At 38.2% G+C, this 25655-nt stretch overlaps 1 protein-coding gene across 11 annotated transcripts in view; it reads right to left on the bottom strand.

Moving 5' to 3' along the window:
• MGAT4C (MGAT4 family member C) overlaps positions 1 to 25655 on the bottom strand; it is a 3121932-nt gene that overhangs the window by 2921825 nt on the left and 174452 nt on the right. The gene's annotated exons all lie outside the window — the stretch shown is intronic.

Here is a 25655-nt window from a genome sequence, read left to right as displayed (position 1 = left end):
GCACTTTTCAAAAGGGCTTAATATGGCTGGTAACATAATTAATATTATACTAGACTGGGTAAAATTAAAGAAAAGCATGATGCAAGTCTGACAAAGATACCGAAGATCTTCTTCTTTCGGCTTTTCCCGGTTAGGGGTCGCCACAGCGGATCACCTGTTCACTCATGATTGGCAGCGGAGTTTTACAGTGTCGAGTTGCCAGCCTGGCGCCCAACCTTCCACAGAAGGCACACATATGCACACACTCATGCCTAGGGCCAATTTAGAGTGTCCAATCCACCTACAGCATGTCTTTGGAATGTGGGCGGAAACCGGAGCACCCGAAGGAAACCCACGTGACCACAGGGAGGACATGCAGACTGTACACAGAAGGCACCCCAGCCAAGGATCGAACTGGAGAACCTCTTGCTGTGAGGCGGCAACGCTAACCACTGCACCACCGCGGCCACAGAGATACTGAAGATATTGAGACAGAATAAATTCAAAATGAATAAAACTACATGCAAAAATTCAAATTACAGAAACACGATGCAGACCACATCAATAGTGCAAACATCACCTCCTAAGGGCTAACAAGTTATGACATTTCCTGGAACAGTGTACAATATTTTGAAGTTTATTCTGAAGTTGTTGTATAAGCATTTTCCATTGTGAAAATTATCATTACATGCTGCAGAATGATTCTGAAGTGCAGCTCAAGAAAGGAGATATAAAATACTTAGATATAGGTTATGCGTTTTGATGTAAATAGGGCAGTAGCAATACAAACTGATGCCAGTCAGAATGGAATTGGTGCAGTGATTGTTCAAGAAACTGAATCAATTGCTTATGGGTCAATGGATTTTTACAGAATGTCACAGAAAGTGTACAGAGATAGAAACAGAACTGCTTGTCTTAGTAAATGGACATAAAGAGTTGTAAGAATATATTTAATAATATCAGTGTTGTTTGTACCAATGATAAAGAATTCCAAAGTATGTTTAAGAAGTCCTTGCAAAAGGCACAACCAAAACTGCTGATAATATTGCTTAGCCTTCAGAACTATGACTTCATTGTGAAAGCTAGGTGAAGAAATGCCTCCACAGATGTGCTAAGATGTTTGTTTTTACCACAGCATGGAGGATTTTCTTGGAAAATGGAAGTAAAAAGCATAACCTCAAAGTATAAAAAGCTTAATCAGTATATACAGAAAATTATTTGGGTCTGAGAATGCTTTGTGTCAACAAATGATCTGTAAAAATATATAATTTTGTTTAAAAAAGAAGCTGAACAAAAGTTCTGATGCTTAATGCAGATACTACACTTGGTCATAGCCAGAATGCCAACAAGTAATTAAATTGTAGTATCTAATTTAATAAAGAATTAATTGTTGGTAAGAATATAAGACACACATGAAATGTGAACTGTAAAGAAATAGGTTATCCTTTGTTATATTGACCAAGTGAATCAGTGTAAATAGAGCAAAAGTCTCAAGACGTTTTAGTCTGTACTGCATATCAAAATAGTAATCCAAGAGAATTAATGGTACCTTATTCAGGAAGTTGAAGAAATAACACATGGACAGATGTGTTCCTGTTTAAGAACTATTTGTACTTGATAGATTTTTATTATTATTGTTCCCTTTCTTGAGATTCTTCATCTAAAGCAAGTTGAATTCCTGATGTGATGATATAAGATAATGGTCATGAGTATGCAGTTGTGGATTATAGCAGATTATAACAGATTTTCAGAGAAACAGAAATTTCAGCACATGGCCTCTAATCCAAATTGTGTATAGTCAAATGATTGAGAAGACAATTCAAAATGTAAAAAAAAAACTTTATAAAGAAATCTCAGAGTATTAATGTTTGTTGGATAGGCATAAAAACTACATTTGGCGAAGTATTGGACTACTGTGCAGATGTACATCTAGCTTTGATGAGCTGCAATAACACTCCACAGGCATGTAACTTTGATGGGATATTGGAATTCTCTGCAAACACAGATCTAGCTTGGAGAGAGAAAATGAATATTCCACAGAAAGTGCTTTCTGAGGAGTTGCAGTTTAAGGAGAAAGGGATAACCACAGAGATATCAAGTAGGTATGGCAAAGGGTTTTACTTTGATATAAAAAATGGACACGTTTTTCATCAAAGGAAACTGGGTGATTTCACTTTGGAACTTTATTTTTTCCAAGCTTTGTTTCTTAGAGGTCTCTCAAGAAAATTAATTTCTGGTACAGTATAGGGGAGAAAGGCCAAATTATGTGTTTTCTTGGATTTGAAAATGTAAATAGTTATGTATTTGATTAGGTGAGTACAATTTATATCTGTTTTCTTTTAATAAAATGGAATTATTCACTATTACACTACTTACTGTTTCCTTCACATGCTGCATTTCTCAATAGAAAGGAACTGCAAATTCTAGAGGCTGGTTTTAGAAGGAAAGACAAATACTTTTTATGCTTGAAATCTCTCTAACCTCTGTGGAGTGTAATTAACCAAACATGATCTTGCCCTTTCTACATTTTGTCTGAGACTGCTAACTCAACTTGGAAATCCCCTTTAACCCCTCTGAGGTACATTGCACCAGAGCTGCTGCTGCTGCTGTCTTTATCTTTTCTATTTGCCTGAGACTGTTATTTGAACTCAGGAAATTCTAACTTCTAGAGTAATGAAACAAGGATTTCTGGAAGGCAAGTTTGTTTGACTAAAATTCCATTCTGAAGATTCAATCAGCTAAAATAAATAACTCAAAATAATAACAATAATCACTGTTAGTCTTTTTTATTCCTGTCATCAGTCTACCCCTATTTTCTTTGTGCAACAGTAATAGTGTTTTGTATGTATAATGAGATTTTTTTAATGTAAACAATTTTCATTTGTTCATTTATAAAAGTATGTGGCTGATGTTTTATTAATGAAAGGCATCCTTACAATATTGCTGTCTCAGTTACATTTGGTAAGGATGTACTAGAATACACTTGGCTCATACAGAGGTGGTTGAAATCATGGGGAGTCAGTAATTATAACCCTGTTCTCCAGCAGTCAGTGTAAACCTTATTTTGAGTGAAACAGGTGTCATTAATAACCCAAATCAGCAGTGTGCATTTGCTGAAAGTTCTTACATCAGATTTTCTCTTTCATACATAGCAGGTGCTGATGTTGCCAATTTCACTTCCATATCTATACACTTCACGTTATTTTGTTGCTGCAGTGGAATTGAAACCTCATCTTGTCCATCATAATATAAACTAACTACAGTATCACTGTATAGGAAGAATACTCCAAAGTACTGTAATTTTGGAATCCAGTCTATATTTTTGCTTTTGGTATTATTAGTCTGAAGACTGCAATGGTGGCCATCAGAATTTCAAGGAAAACCAACCTTGTTCCCTTACTTCATTAAACCCGGACTGCTGTTATAAAGAGATGGAAAGCAGAAACAAGCAGTATTTGAAAAGCAGTGTGAGCAACCCACACCTTCAGTTCTTCTTAGGAAAGTTAATTAGATTAAATTGGAGATATTTGTTTAAAATAAATATGTCTTCTGGAAAGTATGCTGAATATGTAGTCATCCAGCAAACAGGTAATCAGAGAAGTCTTCAGAGAGATTTCTAAACAGGTGTCTCAAGAGAGCGTTCTAGATGCAGCACTGGGTGAATAATCTGATGTGGATGTACCTGTAATAGTTCACAAGTCACCACCATCAAAAGTGAAGACCAAAGACTGCTCAACCCCCTCCAAAAAACACAGTATAGAACACTGATAAGAAAGACAACAAGCTACTCGGGCAACACCCTGTGCTAAAAGTGCTTAACTTAACTGCATTTAATTGAGCAAACAGAAAAAAGTGGCAATTTCAAAAACTAAAAACAAGTCCCAAAAAGAACCTCAGACTCTCCACAAAGCGTGAAAGATAAAAGTTTTTATTTCCAAACCAAAACACACACCTTCATAAGCACTTTCATCCCTTCAAAGAAACTTCACCAGATAAGCTCTTATGAAGGTGTGTTTCGGTTTGGAAATAAATACTTTTATCTTTCACATTTTATGGAGAATTGGAGGTTCTTTTTGGGAGTTGCACTTTAATGAATATGTAGTAATAATAACATGTTTCAATTTTGTAACCAAAATATGAAACTGAAAGTCATTTGACATACTAAAACGACTTTACATTTAAGAAAGGATTCCAAGCAAAACAGCGTACTTTTTAATGAAACAATGCCAGAAATGCCAAGTTGATAATCTACAGGCATTTTGTTATCAAACATGTACACTTATGCATGTAAATCTGCATCAAAATAAACAGGAAATATTTATTTTTTGTAAAGAGGTTACCAAAAAAATATATATATATATGCCCAACTTTCAGTACCTTCTGTCAGAGATCAGAACACATGGTACTGCAGTCTGATATCCTATAATTTCTGTGGAATATGAAATACAAGCTAATGAAGCTAACAACATACAAGTGGTATATATCTCTACATTTATGTCATCCTGATTTGATTTTATTTTGCTTTTATTTTGTAGTCATTGATTTATTTATTTAGTTTTATGTTGTTTATTTGTTAAATGGGTATGAAGACTGTTTCAGGGACTTTTTTTTTCAACTATGTAAAGGGGCAAGGGCAGAAATGACAAAAAGTATTACTAAGAGTATATAAGTGTACAAATGATACTTTGTTTTGCAACCTTATACTGCAAGTGTGATCTTGATATCTGCTGTAGTGTGGTGTTCCCAACAAGTCTTTAATTTATCTCTGTCAACATTTATAAATAATCCACCAACTGGGGACAACAATATCTCTTTTAGTTGACAAAGGAAGTTCTGTGAGAGGTGAGAGGACCGAGAATCCACTATAGCTGTTACAGATGCAATGACTTGACCGCGTTATGGCTCTAAACCGTTCTATGTTGATGTCATACTTATAGGCATCTGCCTATAATCAGTGTCTCTGCTTTAGGCCCATTGGAGAAGATGCCTCCAAAATCTGCCATTTGGAGTCCTACTCTCCACTGAGGCTAAAGAAAGAGGACTGCTTCCACCATCCCTGGAACCCTCCCAAAGACAGATATGTAGGCACAGACTCATCATTCCTTCATTCCTAAATCACTCTTAAAGGTGAGTGAAGCAGTAAACAATTCAGCTTACCTGCGTCGTAGTCCGGGCTTTATCCCTATCTGCTATTGTAACTGGCTGTAGAAGTCATGCTAAATCACAGAGGTACAATTCATGAAAAATCACAGAGATGCTAGTTGATCTCAGCATTCTACTTTCAAAAACCTGTTGTAAAATGGCAAATAAATACCTACTCTCAGATATTAATGCATGGCAACAATAACTCTCCCCTTGCCTTAAACTGGCACCTTACCTTACAGAAACACTTCCAGTAACACTGACACTATAAAAAACAGTCTCAGACATACACCACATGCCCTCCCACACACACACACACACGAGCGCGCTAGACTAGATCCATCTCCTAACCAAACTCTTAATCTAACCCTAACTCATAACATTCACAGAAACAGTCATCTCTCACACATATACATCACACAATATATCATCTACCTTAGCCTTAATTCTAACCCTAACCTGTAGATACTCTTACACTCATTCACTCACCAAACTAAGCCAAACACCCATACACTAGCCTTTCCCAACTGTGCTTCCTCTTTTCACCAAAACACACACACACACTCACTCAAGCGTCCACTCCACTAAACAAAATACTCTGATGAGTAACTTGCAATCCAGCAGAGTATTGTACCTCTCTCTTTCTCTCTCTCTCTGTCTCTCTCACTCTCTGTGTGCATGTGTGTGCGTGTGTGTGTGTATGTGTGTATGTGTGTGTGTGTGTGTGTGTATATATCTGTGCGGGGTCCCTATTAAATTATCGTACATTTCAAAGTTCGAATGTCATGTGGTCGACACCATATGATCGAACTTTGAAAAGTTCGATGGTGAAAGGCAATGGCTCCGTACATGCAGAATGGGAAAAATTCCCTTTTCTGCACTGAAGTGCGGTCTCGGAGTTGGTATATTTAAGTAGGGGGCGGTGTGAGGGGTGCAGCCCCCCCATCATGTGGCGGGTGCAGGGGGGCTGCTCAGAGCATTAAGGTTTTATTTTTTACGTTTTTATTATATAGTCAAAGATTCAGGTTTCGCTGATATGTTGTCGAACATATGAGGTTCGAAATTTTGAAGCTTTGAATATATAATATAGACCCGTCTGTGTGCATTTAAAGGTTCCTTTATGTGATGCTTGCCCTCAACAGCTTTTAGATACAATGTATGATGTTTTGTGAATTATTCTCAGGGCTTTTTCCCCTTATGCTCCCTTTAAAAATTAGCCTGTCTCAGAAGTGTTAAAATAAAGAAATTCTACCACTGTACTTTTGGGGACTAAAAAATTCTTTCTTAAAGTGATGCAAATTAGAGAATTGCAATGATGCTCTCATTCTTGTATTTTAAACGATTTTGTTTGACAAAGTTGTTCCAAATATACTTTCTTCTACATCCTAATTTTATGTAAATACTTAATAATATGCCAGAGGAGATACAAGCTTTTAATTCTAATTCTCCAAGTTTATTACATTCCTCTCTCACAGGACATTTTTAAAAGTCAGCAGACTGATACAATGTGTGCTGCAGAGCAGTTATGTAGTTTGTCACTGTCAAAAATGGTAACTGTACATCTCGTTATCTGCAGTTTTAGTAGTGCAGAGCATCAGATCATCAAAATAATGTTCAGATGCTACAAAACAGCTAATGATGGAAACCTTTTTCTTGTCTTATCTATGAGAAAGAAACAAAGTTAACAGCTAATGATGGAAACCTTTTTCTTGTCTTATCTATGAGAAAGAAACAAAGTAAGGGTGCTGTCTCTAAAGCCCTGATGGTGTCTTATGTCATCCTCTGTCCCTGTATTAGAAGTGTCATATAGCTACTGGTGACCTGCTTGCATTTCACCTGACCAGAACATGTGGAGACGCCTTATATTTCTTAACATCCCAGCAATATATTTTCAGACTAAAGTGTCTTTTGAAAGTTACTATTAAATATTTATTTACTTACTGATGTTTTATATACGTATTCCTTGATTTAACATTTCTGACACAGTAGGTGGGCTGATAATGTCAGTGGCACAACAGATAGCAACCATCCTTGCTTTTGCTGCTGGAATTTCAGAAGGCTGTGGGTTCTACCCCCCCCCCCCCCTCAGGAGCATGGATTAATTTCCCACACTGTCAGTGCAACTTAAGGTGGTGCTGCACTCCTGACTGTGCTGTCCTTCATATGAGATGTTAAATTAAGACCCCATCTACTTGAGAAGGTAGTATCTCAGATGGATTGTATCTACCCTGAAAAGATGTCAGTAGCCTAGTGGAACTAACCTGGTCAACAAAGACTAAAACATAAAAAAAAAAAAAAAATCACAAAACCCTTTTCAGCACTGGCCTGAAACAGAGGCATACGCTTAAATGTATTGATTAGAATTACAATGTACATACTATGATGCTGAAAAGCAAGAAAATTAGGAACACTTCTAACAAAACCATGGATGATACTACAAATTTAAAGTATAAATGAAGGATGCTTAGATAGTAACTAAATAAATACATAGTAGAAATTGTCCTTGTCAGCTGTAAGCAGATGTATTGCCCTATCTGAATATACTAAATGATCACTGAAAGCCTCATCATGTTTGTGCTTCTGGTTGAAAAATACCAGCCTGATTATTCAGCCTTACCACTGCGAACAGAACTGGTTCTGGAATGGTATGGTGCTCACTTTACTGATCTGGGGGAACCTTCAGGAGAAGCCCTGGGTATGGAAACATTCACAAGCCATTGGCTCTTTGCTGTGTATTTGGAAATGTACCAGTAGAAAGAGTTGTGTCAATATGACTAAAAGTTGTAAAAGGAAAGCTTTTTTCATGATTTGTGGATGTGCATCCAAAAGCTGAGTATTTGGTCTTCTTAGTGCAGTTGCAGTGTTTGCAAGGGTATTGTCTGCAGACTCTACAGTTTGCTACCATATCTATTTATTTGTTCAGTAGGTAGGCGTACTGGTACTTCAGTGTTTATGTGGTTAATGATGGAGATACTTCGAAGAGGAGGATTGGAAACAATGTGTAGTTTTATATGAGCCTGACTGAAGAACTGTTTTTGTTGTTCTGTGCTTGTTGTGCATCACCCATACTAAATACTAAGTTCACATTTAAAGGTACCTGTAAGTGTGTGTCTGGCATCTTAGAGGCCAACATCACATGGTGATATCTGTAGCAATTTTATCACAACTGAGGACATATATTCCAGACTTGGGTAAAGAAATGTACTCAGCTGTCAAATGACCACAGCTAGTTGAGGAGTTGTTGCAGGCAGCTAGCACAGCAGCTGGACAGAGTCAGGCTACCTAAGTGTGTAGTGAGTATGATCTGAAAATGAGTAATAGATGCTTCTATGCAGAAAGCATTCAAATTTCACTACTGGGAAAACTTTTCCCATATACTGAATGGATCATTTTCAGGGCTTCAGTTATGAAGAGAGCAGGAACAAGCAGTGACCCAAAGGTGGCCAATGCTTATCATGGAGTTGCTTTGTCAAGAAGCCTTGAGGAACAGAATCTTGGTGATGCTGATTAATGTTGTTGCCCAAACTTGTCAATGAACATTACTGTCCTATTAAAACAGGTCACCAGCAGCTGTGGGATATCTGTGCAAACAGCAATGCAGCAGTGTTATACTTACAGGCAGGAAAACACAAAATTAGTCAGCCACTGACACAGGGAGATAAAGCACTGATTCCAACCCAGTTGACTTGAGTTCAAATAGAGGCTAAGGCTCTCGTTGTGGCTTCTGAGTACAGGAGACGAATGAAGAGACTTAAGCCTCAGGGGGGTACTGCATGTGCTCACAGGCCTACTCTCTGGGGTACAATCATTAGTGGAGCTTGAGGATCACACCAAGGTACTTCACTACAAAGGGAGAGGGGCAGGACCATTTGATCATATCTTGCACAGGCATGGTGTGCATCACCAAGGACCATTGCACATCAACCGTTGGTATGCTAACAAGCATATGTGTGGCTATAGGCTACAAAAAATAATTACATAAAATAAAACCTCTGATCCTCTTCATAATGACAGTACCACTAGTGAGGAAAAAATAGGCTGTAGCGTACTTGCCAAGGGGAACACATTAGTCAGTACAGCAGTACAGAAGACAGGCTTAATGGTCAGAACTGGAATGAAACAAATAAACACACACACACACACACACACACACACACACACACACACACACACACACACACACACACACAAACACACACATACACACACAATTAGATATTAGCATAGATCCTTGTAAGTTAGAGTCAAGTAAATTATACAGAAACACAGCTTAGCCATAATAAACATAGCAAACAGTCCATGAAGGTAGAATACATCAATTCCTAATACAAGTGAAAGTTAACTGCTACACCTGCAGACAACTAAAATAATTGAACTACTAGGTGTGCAGATGCAGACAAACATGAAGGTTATATACATATTTATTTATTCATCTGTTTTATACTGGATAGGTGGTATTTGTCCAAAGAAAACCATTTTCAGCCTTGACACAAGACTATTGAACAGACAGCTGTGCTGCAGAATTCTAGTAATGTGGCTTAAGTATGCCATTTAGGTTTATTAATATTTGTGAAGATATACAAGCATATGAAAGAATTATACAATGCAGGATGTAGGCAGTTCATATTTAAAACATGCATTATCTATAAATTAAGTAGCTCAGTTGATAATTCTGTGCTGTATTAAACATCACTAAATAAAACTGTGCAAGGACAATGTACTACTGCAGTTTCATTAAACCAGCTGTTATATAAGATTACTAACACAGCAAAGTTCATAACCCCTGCCCCCTATACTAAAATGTAATTAAGTGTCAGGCCAGACATTAAGAGTTTGTTACATAATGAAAGGGGAGATGCAGGGGGCACAGTCTTCCACACCACTCCAAATTGGCCTGCAAAAAAGTTACTTTTTTGAAATAATTTGTTTTTGACAGTTCTTTAACCATAGCAAAGAGTATGAGCTTTAACAAAGCATATCATTCCTAACAACTTGTTTTATTGAGCTCTCTTGCTCGTAAAACAAAATACCCTAAATCAATTAAACCTAAATGCTACACCTATCCCAGCATCCAGCAGTTTAATACACAAGCATGTGCAATAATATAGTCCCTCTCAGTTCATTACCCCTACTAAACCTCCTTTTCCTAATCATCATCTAATTCTTACTTAACCACCATCACTTTTCCTGCTCCATTATACTCCTGTTTTACTCTTAATACCTCTCACCACCACATTCCAGCTTTTCTCCTCCTTCCTTTCCATTTCTTTCCATCTATTCACCAAGTCTTAATGTCTATTCCCCAGCTTTTCCTGCATACTCCCAACTCTTCCTGTGTATTCCCAACTCTTCCTGCATACTACCAAACTCTTCCTGCTTATTTCCCAGCTCTTCCTGCATACTTCCGACTCTTCCTGCATACTCCCAACTCTTTCTGCCTATTCCCCAGGTCTTTCTGCATACTCCCAACTCTTCCTGCCTATTCTCCTCATCAATGCTCTGGGCTACCTTTTATTTACAGTTTGTCTATCTTCTCTCCTTCTCAAAACCTGCACCAAAACTAGCTGTGCACAACACAGATCAATGAAATCCAGCCAACAGCTATTACAACTGCTTGTCTTGAAAATGTTACTAGAACTTAGACAGAATGTGTGTGTGTTTTTTTTAATAGAAACAGACAAGTGTGCAATTTACTGTCTGGATTTTTTACTGAATTGAGTAATAAGTAAACACACACACCTAAAAATTGAGCTAATTATAGCAAGATGCATTTTTCAGTAGTTGGGATTTGGGGGATAGATCTAGATTGATATTCTATTTAGAAGTAAATATTCTTTGGACAGCACTGAGAAAAACCTATTGAATGGTGAATAACACTAGTAGCCAGTATACTGACAATGTATTAAGGTATCCCCCCTCTTCCCCCACAAACTGTTCTTAGCATAATGTATTAAATTTAAATACAATACCATCATTGATATTGTCTCAATGTACCACTGTTTCACAGAAAAAGGCCACAACTATTCAGAAAGCATTGCCTTAAGATCAGTAACACTGCACCTTTGAATAGGTTAGATGTGCTAGAGCTTTACATTAAAAATGTGTCATTAAATTTTTTTAGCAGAAACTATTATTTCACTGCCTACACAAGGCAAGAAGTGTTATATATTGATGTATAGTAACATTCTGCCTTCAAGAACATGACTTCTTTTATTTTCTGATCATGCAGTATGCACACTAATAATTCCCTCCTTAACTGCTCAACCCCTTTTAAACACTTGACAGGAGTGAGGGTTTGTGGAGAACATGGGGTGTCAAGCTCCTTTGCTAATGGAAGTAATGTTAGAAATAACACAACAAAGTTTTTTTGTTAGCCAAGCACATGCATCCCTTATACACAGATAGCCTGTTTGTAACAAGCACACTGAAAGTTGTACAGTTTGACTCAATGTAATCTGTGATTCAAAGAACAAAGTTAAGTGGGAGGATTAGTAAAGCAGAACTAGTATTTTATTAATGGGTGAAAAAGTCATGTGACTGTATTTGTAGGGTCTCTCTATTGAAATATCAGCCCTTGAAATGCAGAGTGCCAACACACTGAAAAAAAAGATCGAACCTACAGGAGAAGAGGGAACCTCATGCATCACGCTTCTCCTTTAATCTTCTGTCTTGCTGAGGGCAATCCCTCCAGCATCCCCCCATGTGGGGGCAAGCTTCCCACACCATGAACTTATACATACTAACTCCAACATCACCATAGCTTGGAGAAAAGGAATATTCCAAGAAATGGCCATCTTGGACTTAGCTTGTGTTTTCAGACTCAGTCCAGCAAGTTTCCACATTTTAAATCGTTACAGTTTGTAGGATATAAAGGAATAATGAGTATTCATTCTCACTAATCCAGGACTTGCACAAACGATTCTCAGAATTGCAAAATTCATCTCTTAACTAGAGTTTTCTGATTGATCATCTGTATCAAACGTTTGAATGTTATCATTTGTTTAAAATATATTGTTATTAATAGTTTTACTGAATGTTGGCTTTTTAACTCTGCTGGAAGACCTATCAGGATAATGCAGTACAGGTATCAGTGAGTGGTAAACTGACAGTAATCATTCATGGAAACACTTTATATTTAGTTTGCAGAAATAAGTCCATTAGGGAGCCAGCTTTATGTCCAATGAAATACAAGGGGATTCACATTCAGATGGGTGAGTTTATTAACTATACCTGGGAATGGAATGGTGTTGAATGCCTCTGTGAGGTCTAAATATATGGTGTATACTGATTTTCCCCTCATCCATTGCTTTAGAAACCTTCTTGAAGAAGTTAACCAGTTAAGCAGGCAGGATCTACCCTTCACAAAAGCAAACCGACTTGGGTCAAGAGTTTGCAGACTCCCTATAGGTTCATATGTAGGTACTAGGCTATCGGCCCTAGGGCCCATACAAGCCTAGCCAAAAAATGTACCCTGGCTTTCACCACCCAAGAAAATTATTTTCCTGTGCCCCTGTCATGCAGAGCCACAGAAGTGATCCCCGGGGTGAATTTCCCATTTCCCATCCAATCATCAAGATTTTTCTTGAAGAGTGCTAATGAGGAGCTCTGTTTGACATAGATAGGTAGTCTGTTCCAGGGTATGGGAAGTCTCTGGGACAGGAATCTATCCCTCCAGCATGTCCTATTTATTGTGGTGACAAGGTTTAGGTCCCTAGAGCATGTAGCTCAGAGGGATTGGGATTTCTTTAAGTGGAGCATGTCCAACAGCTTTGGGTTTGACATAGCTTTGTATGTTAGGCAGAGATCGCCCCTGAGTAGGCGATATGCGATGGAGTAAAGCTGTAGTTTTGTGAGACAGTCTGCATAGGGCATCTGTTTGAGGCCAGTAATCCTCTTTGTGAGGCATTTCTGTGGTCTTTCCAGTTGTTGTAGATGTCTTGTGAGGTACATACCAAAAGGGGCGTTGTACTCTATAATGGGTCTAATGAGTGATGAGTAGAGGGGAACAATGACCTCTTTTTTTCTGGATGAGAATCCTTTTGTGATGAGATGAGCCAGGTAGAAGGATTTCCTGACCGCTGTGGTGATGTGATTATCAAAGGAGAGACTACTGTCCACCTGTGTCCCAAGGTCTCATCACATTTTCAGCATTAAGTAGAGTACCAGCTATGTGGTAGTTCATGGGTACAGAGTTTTTACCAAAGGGGATGACAATACACTTTTTGGCATTGAGCTTCAGGCCATGGCTTTGGCACCAGGTATCTGTCTCAGTGAGGCCCTTTTGTAGTTTGTCCACATCATTAGGAGTTTCGATTATGGCTCCTAGTTTGCAGTCATCTGCAAACTTTGTTAGCCAAAGACCTTCTGTGTTGGCCTGCACTTCAGAGAAGTACATACCAAACAGGAGAGGACCCAGGACTGAACCCTGTGGTACTCCACTTGTCACTGGTCTGATATCAGATTTGGAATCCGCTACTTTCACAGTGTGGGTTCTGTCCGTGATCCAGTTGGCAACCCATCTTGTGACATAGGGATTTATACCTAGTTTAGTGAGTGTATCTATAATTCCAGAGTGGGGGATGGTGTTGAAAGCCTTGGCGAGATCTAGATAAGCTGTGTGAACCATTTTACCCTCATCTATGGCTTTGGTGACTGCTTCAAAGAAGTCAATCAGGTTTAGGAGACATGATCTGCCTTTTACAAATCCAAACTGGGTAGGGTCCAGAGTTTGGAGATTACCAATGTCTTTGTTTATGAGTTCCATGATGATACGTTCCATGACCTTGCAGACCAGGCTCGTCAGGCTAATGGGACGGTAGTGCCCGGGGTCCGTCATGGCTCTCCCTTTGTGGAGTTGGATAACCGTCATGGTGCACCATTCAGTGGGTACAAAGCCTGAGGTGAGGCTATGATTGAACATGGTACTTAGGTAAGGTGCCAGTTCATTCTGTAGTTCATGTAGAACACAGCCTGGGATATTGTCAGGTCCCATGGATGCTGTGTTTTTGGCTTTGGAGAGTGTGTTTTTTACCTGTGCAGCCGTGATTATAGGAACTTTGCATTCTTCCGGTATAGAGATGGGCCCTCTAGGGGGTGAGAGGGGGGGTAAAATTAGCACTGAACCTATATGCTAGGATGTTGGCAATATCATTTGGTTCTGTATATTTAGTGCCATTGTGCTGTAACTCAGAGCAGATCTGAGTGTTCCCATTTAGATTCTTGACATAGCTATAGAATGCTTTGTGGCTGTCTTTAGAGTCAGTTGCAATTTTGTTTTCGTAACTAGCTTTGGAGGATTTTATGAGGGATCTCAGCTTCTTATTGAGGTTGACCAGGGAGTTCCTCCAGTCATGGGATTTTACCCTTTTTTGCAACAGTTTCTTCTGTTGTAGAGTTTGTTTATGGCAGAGGACCACCAGATTGGCTTCCTTTTTTTGGAGGATAACATCTTGGTTCTATTAGGGATAGCATGATCCATGCACTCGTGTAAGTGCTTATAAAGTGCATTTGTGTAGGATTCGGCAGTCATACCTCTATTGTCTGTCTGCATGTATACCATTACTTATTAATGTCATAATGATTCTTTCCATAGCCTTACAGATGTCTTCGGTCAGACTTATTGGTCTATGACTATGTGGTCTGTTGACAGCCCACCTTTTTGCAAGAGGGCATTGTTGCCCTCCATTAGTCCAGCACAAAGCCTCTTTGGAGGTTTTTAATGAATAGCCTCTGCAGTGGGTTAGACAGGTCCTGTTTCAGGTTGGCCAGTAGGCATTCTGGTGTGTTATTCATTGCCATTGAAGGAGTGTTCTTGTCCTTGGATAGTGCTTTGAGGACTTGTTCATGGTGGTTTTAGGGGAGTGGGGGGTGCTTACATGTGATGGGAATGGGGGGTGAAGTTAGACAAATTTATTCTCTAGTAGATTGGCTATGTAATTTGGTTCTGGGTAAGGGATATAATTTACTATTAGCTTTGCATACTTTTGAGCATTGTTTCTGAGGTATCTAACATTGTTAAAAAAAGGCTCAGTTGTTGTCTTTTACCTGGATTGTTATTTTTACCTCATATGTAACTTTGGTCAATTGGAACAGAAACCAGAATTCCCTGTTAAGTATATCAAAACCTTTTTTGACATCTAGAGATTTACATTTACTTTTAAGTGCAATCATTGTCTACTAATACTTACAAGGAAATATCTAAGAACAAGTTAAATATAGGCATTGTTAGAATTGCAGGCTATTATAACGATATGTTTATTAATAATACAATAGATCTACATTTATTTAATTACATATCTATACCAGCACCTAAAATTCCTATAATTTTTGGTTCTCCCAAAATTCACAAAAAGCTTGAAGACCCCCCTATGTGCCCGTTGGTCAGTGCTAGAGGGAGCATAACCTATGCAGGGGCTAAGGTGGTTGATTCTATTTTGAAGAAATATGTAGCGAGTGAAGTTCAGATTTCAAAGGACTCTTGGTCATTTTTGTCCAGAGTAAATCAAACCCCTTATAGAGCTGATAGTTATTTTTTAACTATAGATGTGAGGGATTTATATTCTTCTATCCCTCATACAGTGGCACTGGATTGGATTCCGATTTTGATGAATGTTAAAGGAGCACCCAAGGAGGAAATACAATTGGTCAGCGAATTGCTGGATATAATTTTATCCAACAATTACGTATCCTTTAGCAACAAATACTATTTACAGAAAATCGGGGTACCTATGGGTTCTCTATGCGGTGCTAGTGTAGCGAACTTGGTGATGGCATTTTGGGAGAGGGAATATGTATTTACATATCCTCTGTTTCAGGAAAAGGTATTGTTATATACACGCTTTTTGGATGATATTTTTATCATCCTAAAAGGAGAAATAACTACAGTGAATCTAGTTTTAAATCACTTCAACTCTTCTACTGATTTCTTAAAATTCACTTTCAACGTGGAAAGTGACAGAATTTCTTATTTGGATGTCGATCTTTCTAAAGAGAGGGAAACTAATCGTTACATAGCTAGAATACACCGCAAAGAAACATTCTCTAACAGCTACCTCCAATTTAACAGTTGTCGCCCTTTTTCTCGAAAGAAATCGATCATTAAGGGGCAACTGGTGAGGGCTGCGAGAATGGTGACTCGAGATAGTGATTTTGTTAATGAAAGTAAATTCATGGAGAGTCTTTTCTTAAGGAGAGGGTACCCGACTGATCTAATTTTGGACTTGGTTTGTGAAGTCCATAATAAGCGGGTGTCAGGTTTTTATGTTCCCATATTAAATTCTTCCAATACCACTGAGAATACAAGTCCACCTGTTAAAGCTAGCAAGACAATCTACCCCTATAGCCTTATTCTCACATATACTGTGGATGTAAAGGATATTATGTCTATTATTTATAAGAATTGGAGTTATCTCATGCAAGATGGGCTGTGTAGTGCAAATGCAAGGGAACTCCCCAAAATAACATTCAGGAGGGGTAAAAACCTAAAGAATATCTTAGAGTCCCAGTATGAGCCTATGTTGGCAAGATCTGGCATGTATAAATGTAACATGTGCCAGTACTGTAAGTTTATTATGGTGGGCTCATCTTTTGTCATCAGAGAATTTAGATATACTATTCAAGGTAGATTCAACTGTACCAGTTCAGGAGTTGTTTATTTAGCCTGGTGTTCTCATTGCCCAGTTTTCTACATCGGCAAGACCGATAGAAAGCTAAATGAGCATATCTATGAACATACATACGCAATTAGAAAAGGTAAGGTAGAAAATGCATTGGCAAAACACGTAAAGGAAAATCCTTCCCACCTTTTCTCATTTACTATCATTGATCATGTTAGATCGGATGGCAGGGGTGCCATTGATTCTCTCATTTTAGAGGGAAGACAGCTGCTATGGCAACTAAGATTGGATGCCTGGCACCACCCGGGTATCAACGATAGGTTGTCTATTTCTTGCATATTGAGATTAAAGAGCCTCATGAGATAGGGCGTAGCATTAGTTATTCTATTTCATTTTATTGTTGTTTTCACTTTATTTTAATTTCATCAGCACTAGGGATTATATATTTATTGTTCAATAGAACACTATTAGATTTAACTAGTGGGATATCATGGACTCACGTGTTGCGATTTTTATAATGATTTTTAATTATATATATTTATATCAAGCAGAAGTAAGATGTACTGTATTTAGTACGAGGGAATCATGTTTCATGTTTTTTCATACTTTTATACAGTGGTATTCCAATGTTTTTTCTACATATCTCTAGCATTTCTCTACAACGTTAACTTGTTTATTGCTTTAATCATTACAAAAGGGTATTTAAATGAGTGGTGTTTTAAGTGACGTTGTTTCTGTTTTTATGCTTTCAGTATTTCTGAGGAAGTTGGTGAATTTTAAACTGACAAAAAGCTCGCAAAGAAGCTTAAGTTCATTAATAAAGTCTGTTATTCCAGTGTTACCGTTCTCTTTACTGGATGTTTTTGAGGAGCGAAGGAGTGTAGTTTCCTTATTTTGGTACAGACTTATTGATCTATGACTATGTGGTCTGTTGACAGCCCACCTTTTTGCAACAGGGCATTGTTGCCCTCCATTAGTCCAGCACAAAGCCTCTTTGGAGGTTTTTAATGAATAGCCTCTGCAGTGGGTTAGACAGGTCCTGTTTCAGGTTGGCCAGTAGGCATTCTGGTGTGTTATTCATTGCCATTGAAGGAGTGTTCTTGTCCTTGGATAGTGCTCTGAGGACTTGTTCATGGCGGTTTTGGGGGAGTGGGGGGTGCTTAAATGTGATAGGAATGGGGAGTGAAGTTAGACAAATTTATTCTCTAGTAGACTGGCTATGTAATTTGGTTTTGGGTAAGGGATATAATTTACTATTAGCTTTGCATAGTTTTGAGCATTGTTTCTGAGGTATCTAACATTGTTAAAAAAAGGCTCAGTTGTTGTCTTTTACCTGGATTGATATTTTTACCTCATATGTAACTTTGGTCGATTGGAACAGAAACCAGAATTATGTATCATATGTATATATATATATATATATATATATATATATATATATATATATATATATATATATCTATAGGTTTACTATCATGTTCCTGAGATGGACTCAGTCAAATGGTCGTAACATCAACTCATGTCTGCGAAAACAGACATTGCTGAAATCCGGTACTACCAAAATACAAATCGAATGCAACTGATCTTGGGATGAGCGCTAACAGGGGTCGAGATGGGGGCAAGGTTTGTACTGCCACATTATTGGTGTTCGACATTGCCAGCATTCGAGGTTTGAGTTCCGTACAAAGTGAAATCGACTGAGTCTGTCTCTTGAACATGATAGTAAACTATATATATATATATATATATAGATATAGATATAGATAGATAAATATACATATCTGAGTTCACCAAAATCAGGAAGGAGATATGGGATAAGGGGGACAAAGAGGGGAGCCCTATAGTTAGCTATGATATGACAAGAGTTATTTTTAATAGCTAGTTGGACATGGAGATGTTCCACATCATCATCCTGTCTAAGAAGTCTAGAAGTGAAATTCTGTTTTACAAATATAGAATATAGAGACACCACTACCTTTAGTTCATCCAGAACACTGGGCATGAACATGTGGTAGTAATTGGATCCCTTCACTGATGGAGCATTCCCATTGTCTTAAACCAGATCTCAGTGGTGATGCATATATCAATGTTTTCCAGGGTAAGGAGTGCTTGTAGGGAGTGAAGTTTTTGTTAAGGCTCCTAGCACTGAGCAGCTGTGCCTTTACATTATCTGGATTCTGTTTTGTAATGGTGGAAACTTTGGGAGACAGACATTGCCTAGAAAGACACTATTGGGTGTGGACAAGGATTTAGTCAATATACGAAAGCCGTGAGGGAAAGTAGAAGACTATCTTTGGCAACGCAGGTAGGACTGTGTGCCATGTCCTCCCTAGCTGATATATATTGTACCCCCATTGAATAACACCAGAAGCTAAGCCAATTGTCGAAGTAAATAATCTTTCATTTGTTTTGCACCATCATTCTTGGTGATAAAAAACTGCTGCTCAGGGCTAGGTTCATACCTGCCCCTGAGGGCCCCATCATGTCTCTCTTCATATAGTCCTGGAAGGTAAGTGTGAAAGTATTTACTCCCACATGCACTATGACTGTCTCATATTTGTGCTTGTGGTACAAGGACTCGAGTGCATGTGTATGCAAATCCTGGTACGTAATAAGCAGCTGTGACCCTCTCCTTGCACAGCCTGATTAGTGGTGTGCCTCATTACGGAGTCACCCATAGCTAGGATACTGGAATTTGTGGAAGTTTGCCTTATGGGATTTTGACATGAAACAATTTGACTTTTGGATGTATGTTTCATGGTGGGAGCTACCACTGTTGAGTGTCTGAGAGTTTGCTGAAGGTATTTTTTTCTCAGGTTATATTTAAGAGGCCTTTGAGGTTTAGATAAGTTTCTTTCAAGAGCCTCAACATGTGTAGATGCGTGTGATTGGTATCAGCTGCGAATGACTGGTTTAATGTGGTGACAGTCTTGCTTTGCAGAATTCTTGCATTTCCATAACTTCCAGTTTAGCATGCACACCATCAATCATGCTGTCATACCCTCTTTGTGTAAAAAAACAAGAGAACAAAACACTTTTTAGATATGCAGTATCTAGACAAAAATAGTGGCCTTTGCACTGCCGGTATTTTTCTTATTTTTAGTTATTTGTTAAGTGGGAAGTATCACTTAACACAATGCCTCCTTTATGGGTATCCAAGAGGATTCACAGGTTAAATGACTTGCTCACAGAGTAAGCAAATGAAGGCATGAGAGAAAATTCGAACCTAGCACTGCAATGACATTTATTAGCTGCTCATAGACTTAAACACTCTTTGCTAAATGGCCAGACTAATCTACAATACTTGTAGTGTTTGGTAATTCTAACCTGCATGTTACCTTATAACTTGTGGTTCTCTAACACGAGTGACGGCTTTATGGTGGGAATTTATTGCCAATGCTGTTGAAATTGTACACCTCCATGATGAAATCTCTCTGATTAACCTTGACTCTTTTTTAGCTAGCCAAACACTGAAATGCTATATACAATCTCTCCCAAAGGTGAACTGGTTAGGAGAAAACAAAAGTGTGAATTAATGTTATGGTGTTTAACGTAACATTTTTATATACATATTTCATCCTTTAAATTTAAACACTGTTATGTATGGTGCATTTTTGCATGTATCATTAAACAACACAATCTGGCAACAAAAACAAAAAATGTTTCTATGTTTTTGAGTGATGATGGTATTTCATATTTTAACATGTTCAATAAAATTAAGATAAAACTCTATTTACACACTATTACCAACCATGTAAAATGCAAATGCCAATTTGTATTATGCATGTATTTCATAAAGCCAGATAAAACACTAACCTTAGCACTGCATATGATATGACCATAACACACAAATTATATCTGCAGCTTAAAACAGAACTATGAAGAAGAGAAATATAGTTATTCTCATTTATCCAACTATACACTGGCAAATGCTGCTGCCATGGCTAAGCCTGATGAGACATCACTTAACTTTTTACAAAAAAATTCCTTTAAATGAAAATAAATTTGTTTTTTGCACCAGTTCCTTAAGTTCAATAATCACTTCAACTTCTCCAGTAAAACACTGCAATTATTCCCTCAGAGCATCTCTAAGTCCTTTGACTCATGTTTCATAAGGAGTATTAGTGAACACGTAATTTACATTAATTTTGACTAATTCAATGTTAGGTTCAGTTCTCACTACTTTGAACAGCATAATAGATGTGTCACAGCTTTGATGCACACTTGTACAAATGCTAACATTTTTTCTACATACTCCCCCGTATGTTTATTCACGTGATATAATTAGTCTATTTTTTTAAAGATGATGTTTACATCTCCAGAAGTCCATATGTGGCATGATAGGGAAGTCAATATACACACACTTATAATGTTGGTTATTTAACAAACAGACATGAACACTTCTTGTAAAAAAATAACAATGACTTCCTTTGACATTTGCTGGAGTAACATTATTTCACATTTGTTAGTAAACATTTGAAAATGGGTAAGTAGAATAAACAAATGTGATTGGACATGAAATGTTCCAAATGGACAGCAGCAGCACTTAAGCAAGATGGTGGAAGTTAACAATGCAGCCCTGTAAGCCATGTTTGTCTGCCCATTTCTTTTTAATTTGAGGCAGTGTTGCTTTATTGTTTTATACAATACTACATTTATATCTACGCTCTGGAATATCTTGCACATTGACAAGGCTTTGCCCTAATAAAGTCAGTGACGATCTCTGTTTTATTTTTCTATCATATTTTGTTTCCTGAAGGAATCTTCAGCAATACTGGCAGCTTTTCCCTACCAAGCACTCAGCACTAACCACTTAGTATTGACAATTACTACTGGATTATTATACCGTGTTGTACTCTACTCCACTCAAGTTAACATGTTTGGATTGGATTCTACTTGGTAAATTATGCTGCCTCAAATCATTGGTGAAAGCTCTCTCCAGGCAGTTCTGAACATTGATATGCTTTGCAGGAAGATGCTCTCTGATAACAATAGTTATAAATGCTTCTTTGCTGTACTGCTGATGTATGGTTGCTTTGAAGGCTCATTGCACCTTTGTGTTACTTGAAACATCTCAGCTGACTCAGGATTTTACCTTTACAGCTTTTGTTTTCTAGACTAGATGTTTCCTGGATTTATATGCCATTTCATAACCTTGTAATATTCAATGACCTTTGTGCAGATGTGAGGTATTGTCAGCTATGCCATAAGAAGAAGGGTAGTAGATGTGTAACATATGCCTGCATAGCTACCTGGAATTTTGTAAAGAATTATATGTCATTTGTATATCAAACTGATTTGTACAAATGCTTGTGTTAAAAATGTATTTGTAAAGCTGCTTGTATTAAAAATGTACTCACAGTGTGCTCTGCTGAATAGAAAAAGAAATATGCATGTAACTGTTTAAATGTATATGTTTTAATAGAGGATACTGGAAGAGAAGAGGTTAATCTCAATCCACCTAACTTTGGAAATAGTTTGCAATTAAATTACCTGGCTTAGGCCATAAAGATTGTATCTTCTCAGTTCTCAGTGCAGCCAGAGACAAAAGGTCTGCACCAGAAAGGTTTCTGTATTGTACTTGGGGTGAACTAATTGCTACTCTGGAAGGGTGGAGGTTTGAATTTGTTTTATGACTTCCAGAAGCTAGAACACATCTGAGAAAAACTGTGTGTGTGTGTGTGTGTGTGTGTGTATATATATATATTACTGACACCTATGTGCTAAATCCTGGCAGTTTCTAGAAATGGGGGTAGCATGGGAACGAGAAGTCAGATGACCAGATGTATGTGATGTCATTTTGTAATCTAGGACAGAAATGATGTTTAATACCAAGTGAGACTGAAGTCTCATTTCAGTCTGTTTTTGAAACCTGAGAGTACTTGTATATATATTTAGTGACAGCTCTGGCTGCTCCTGAAAGCCTTGCTGTTGGTCAAACTGCCATTTGTATTAATATTAATTTCACTCAGCATAATTGGGTATACTTGGAAGAGCCTTAGCATAGTTGGCTTTGGAGTACCTGCTGGTAGTGAAATTACCTTATAGTCTGCAACCAGGTGCAGCAGGGCAGACACACTCAGGAGTATGACATCCCAGATTCAGCAGTGATACAGGCCCCTGATGAGGAGCCTGTGAAGGAGTTCACTGCATGAAAGGAATATTCCAGATGGAGGCAGGCATAGCATGCCAAGGCCCTGGCTAAGATGCAGTGTCTGGTTTATAACTGTTGGCCAAAATAAATTATTATACAGAGCAGTAAAAATAATACATGTATCACCCTCACCTGTTCAGCAAAGGCTATCTTGGTGTCTGTCTGCCTGTCTCTGTATTACATCCATATAAAAATGTTGAGCTGCAGCCATGGACACATCTGTGCAAGTGCATACTGCCAAGGAGTTCCTCGGGCAGAAGAAGATGCAGGTTACCAAGTCATAGCAACACTTTTCCTATACAGTTATCTTTGCAAATTCTACAGTTAAAAGTCTTGGACACAAATACAATCATCAACAATAAGAAAAAAATAAAAAATATATATATGCATATTTACAAATCGTTCATAGGTAAGTACTAGCCTAGCTGCCCTTGCAGGCCACTTTAAGCTTAGATAATTTTCATTTTGTGCTTGAAATAACCTATCCCATTTGGATAGATTGGCCTTACTTATCCCATGTTCAATAATTATACATTACCCCTAATGAGAATAACTGGGATCATACCACAAGGGATTCGTGCACAAGATAATGCATTTAGGAGCTACCTCTGACCATTAGTAGTACAGGGGCAGTCCTGGGGTAAATTTTCTGTTTTCGATCCATGGATATAAGTTGCACTTGAATATTGACATGAATGAACTTTGCTTTATGTGGATTGGGAATCTGTTCCACAGAACAGGTATCTTCTGTGAGATATACCTGTCCCTCCAAACCATTCTGTTGATGTTGCAGAAGAGGTTTAAATTCCTAGACCAAGGATTTCTGATGACATCTGACATGCTGATTTGCAGTAAATCCATCAGTAATGGAGCAGATGATGCCTTTTATGCAAGACATGGGTCACATCTTAGCAGTCTGTAGGATGCAAAGTTAAGTGACAGGGCTTTGAGTCAGTCCATGTAGGACATCTTGTTTAGGCCTTGTATCCTTTTAGCAAGGTTTTTAAGCAGTATGAAGCTAGTACACTTTTTCCATGCCAGCGTTCACAACCTAACACAATGATGCCATGCCATCTTTTTGCGCACTAAGCAATGGTGGTACAACCTCTGGTCATTCAGAATGCTAAGTCCCATAATACAGAGCTGGAACATTTGAAAACTCTGACTTACACATACTAAGACTAACACTATTTCTTGGAACATTCTCCTTTCTCCAACGTATGGTGATCTAAGATTTGGTGTATGTAGGTTTTGGGGGTGGAGGGGGGTCTTGCCAACATGCATAAGAGAAGTTTGAAGGAAAAGACTGATATTTGCTCTTTTTTCTAGAATATCAGGACTCTACATTGTCTCTTCTCAACCTAAGATGCCAGGAAGCATTCTTGACCACTAAACCTAACCTGATACATTTTCCCATAATTTGAGAGTAGATTGAGGCATCTTAATGTAACATAATACTCATGGCAAAAGGGATTTTTGTTTTATGCTTTATCCATTCGCTACCCCACATCTGAAATGCAAGGACAACATTTTTTTTTTTTTTTGCAGTGACATCAGTTTTGATCCCTGGACTCCAACTAAAAATGTATGAGTGGCACACGGTGTTGTAAACGTTGTGGTACTTTAATGAATTCTCCCCAGAATTTATTACTTCACTATTGTTTGAGTAAAATTGGGTCAAGACACATTTGGAGCTCTCAGCTGTACCTGCTTTCACAGACTGTTACAGACATCGCCCACAAATTTTAGACTCTTCCTTGTAAAATCTGTTGATTTCTGTTAAATTGTTGATAATTTCAGTCACTATATCTTGGTGACATTTGAGTTTCAGACTCCATATTCCTCAGAATTACATGCAATAAGTGGTTATCATTGGAGGTCCCAGCAGGAGACATGTTAAAGCAATCAGTTATTGGCACAGTACAGCAGTGAGTAGTATGGGTTTTATACAGATGTTGTGGTTTCTACCAACAGGTCTATTTCATGTGATCACAAGACCATATGATTGAAACCCACATGACTGCAACTCGGAACATCAAACCAGCTTCTCAACTGGAAGCTAAGAGTTGGCATATGTGATATGCACAGGGTGTTTGATGTGGGGGGGGGGTGCTCCACCTGCAAAAACACTGCCTTTTGTGCTACAGGCCTCCACAGGAGAAGTCAGTTAGACATTCTGAGTTGCAGTTATGTGAGTTTCAGTCTTATGGTCTTGCCATCATATGAAATAGACCCTTCTGCCAACACCCCAAGCAGATGTGATAGGTGAATTAGTTTACCGCCTATTAGCTCAAAACTAAGTATACAGTGTGAATGACTAGTGTGTGTATGCTCACACGTGTGTGTGTGTGTGTGTGTGTGTGTGTGTGTGTGTGTGTGTGTGTATCCACAGTATTGGTTATGTGTGTGTATGTGTGTGTATCCACAATGTTGGGATGTGTGTATGTGTGTGTGTATCCACAGTATTGGGATGTGTGCATGCTTGTGTGCGTGTAAATAATACTACCATCTATATCTGTGGACGTACACAGTATTGCAAGTCATTTCTCTGGATGCAGTAAAATAGTTAAGAGATTTTCTTTGCAAAATAAGGTAGAAAATGCATCCCAGAGCATCTAGACCATCATAGCTTGGTGACCTCCACACCTACAGCTGTATAGGCGGGGGTTGATACGCCTATTAGGGTAACATCATCTTTAATCTCTTGCCTGGATCTTACCTCGTCTAAAACCTCTTAGAGGTGTGCTCAGAAGACTGAGATAACT

This window comes from Protopterus annectens, chromosome 11.part0 (assembly GCF_019279795.1).
Source record: "Protopterus annectens isolate FY-2018-M chromosome 11.part0, PAN1.0, whole genome shotgun sequence".
NCBI classification, from domain to species: Eukaryota; Metazoa; Chordata; order Ceratodontiformes; family Protopteridae; genus Protopterus; species Protopterus annectens.
This window is presented reverse-complemented; position numbering and strand designations above follow the sequence as displayed.